Here is a 2,403-nt window from a genome sequence, read left to right on the forward strand (position 1 = left end):
GGTTTTACCTACATATCCCATATTTATCCTACCTTGTCCTTGGCCCCATTACAACCTTGAAAAGTCATTTTGATCTTTATGTCCATATGCTTATGATGTTGATGTTAGAGGCTTGTCAAGCCTATGATTGTGTTTGTTTTCATGAAGTGCTTTGAGTGTAAATACTTGCAACCTAAGACACATGAGTGTAAATACTTTAGAGAGCATATCTTGTGAGGTTTTATCATTGTTGTGACTCGCCTCTTGGTTTAATTGGTTTCGTGGCATACTTGAATTTATTGGATAATGTTCATGGATATCTTGACTTGATTTGATTCTTTTACTCTTGTGTGTTTGAATTTTCCCATTTCATTGCATCTCCTAGATTTCATTGTGAAATATGTGATTTTCTTAGGTTTCTAGTTTTTGTGATCTTCTTGCATGACTCACTTTGGTGCATATTGGTTAGCATAGCCTTATTTCTTGATTTTGCCCAGGAGTGCAAAAGGTTAAGTGTGGGGGTATTTGATGAGCAATATATTACACACTATTCATAACCTTAATTTAGCATGATTGATGATTCTTGGTGCCTAATTGACTTTGTTTCACATGGTTTAGTATTTTAGACTTTACTGGACTAATATTCCTAAAATGAGTTAATTTCGGATTATTTGGTCTGATTAAATCTATTATCATTTTTAGATCATATTTTGCACCAATGACATTTTGGGCATTATGGAAGTTGAGGATATGTGTTGAAGTGAAGATTGTACTTTTATTTTAGGAGTCTTTTTATTGTAGTTTACCTTTGGGCCCATTATTTAGGTCCAATTCGGTTTTATGTGTATTGGAGGGGTTAAATTCGGACTCCCCACTCCAAACACACACACTTTTACTTTGCCTCACTTTGAAACATAAACACATTTACGTTTTCCCTCTTTTTATCTGCTAGGGTTTCATTCTTTCTTCATTTTTTTCATTTCTCATTTTCGGTTTGCTCTTCCATTGCCATGAAAGGCTAAATTTATGGACTATGTTCCTTTGGTAATGTATCACAACTCTTGAGGTTTTGTTATTAATGCATTTTCGGTTTCTTTATTGTTGATTTCTTCTATCTTATTTCTGAATATGGTTTGCTTAATTCCATTGCTTAGAAACTGGTTGGTTGAGTTTATCTTCACTTAGTTAATTTACTCTCTCTAGTGTATGAATGCTTAGTTCGTGTAAATTTGTTAATCGTTTCATGCATATACAGATTTCGCCTAGTTAGAGGTTTAGGTTCTGGAACTTTGAATTTATTATCCCTTAGTTAATTGATTCTCAACAAATTCGGAAGTTAATGGTTGGAATCTGAAAATAATCTTTTGAAACCGAGGATTGGGTTGTGAACAAACGAACCAAAATGATTTAGTCGTTTTATTACATTGTTTAACTACTGTTTCTGAATTTGATTTATGTTCATACTATCCAACAACAAAAACCCCCTTGTGTGTGTGAGAGTATAAGGTGTTTGAAGCTTTCCTTGAAAGATAACCCTTGGGAAATGACCTAGGAGTCACTTCCTAGTACTGCAGTTTTAATTGTTATATTATTTATATCGGGTAAGGCCTCGATCACCGGACAAGTTACTTTATGATGTTTTGTGCTTTATTGTTCCATTCATTGATACATGTTTGAAACATCTTATTTATGCATTGCAATACTTGATTATCTATATCTGGATCCATACATGAGTATATGATATCATATTGATATATCTTGATTATATAAGTATATGTATGTTATATATATTATGTTGGAATCTCTTTGCTTTTCTAATTTTTGATGAAGTCAAAAGGGGGAGGAAAGTTGGGGGAAGTGTATTTTCTGTAAAATTATTTCAGGCAAATTACTCCAAAAGAAAGGGGGAGCATATAAAATAGGGGGAGCATACTCAAGTCAAATTTCAACATATCTCAAAGTATGCTGCTCTCAAGAAAACCACACTATCAAAACCACACTAATACAAAAGGGTTGATTGGATTGCAAGTGTTATTATATTTCATACTTCTAAAGACAATCCAAGCCATCATTCAAATTCTCCATTCATTGTAAATTACTTTCTTTCACGGGGTGTGAATAGAAAGGGGATAGAGTTACTTGGAAAGGTGTTTTCCAAGGTAATAAGTATTAGTGAGTGTGTAAGGTACATAGAGATCTCGGGGTGAGATATTGTAATTACAACTCATAATATTTAGTGGAAAATCTCTTGTGTTGCAAGAATAGTGGATGTAGCCTTCACTGGAGAAGAAGGTGAACTAGTATAAAATCCTTGTGTACTATCTTCTCCCTTACGTCTTTGATTTATTCTTGTTTATATTCTGGAATATTATCCGCTACATTTTGCCAAAAAAGTGGTCATAATTTCTCGTCAACTAATTCACC

The sequence above is a fragment of the Lupinus angustifolius genome, chromosome LG06, assembly GCF_001865875.1.
Source record: "Lupinus angustifolius cultivar Tanjil chromosome LG06, LupAngTanjil_v1.0, whole genome shotgun sequence".
NCBI classification, from domain to species: Eukaryota; Viridiplantae; Streptophyta; class Magnoliopsida; order Fabales; family Fabaceae; genus Lupinus; species Lupinus angustifolius.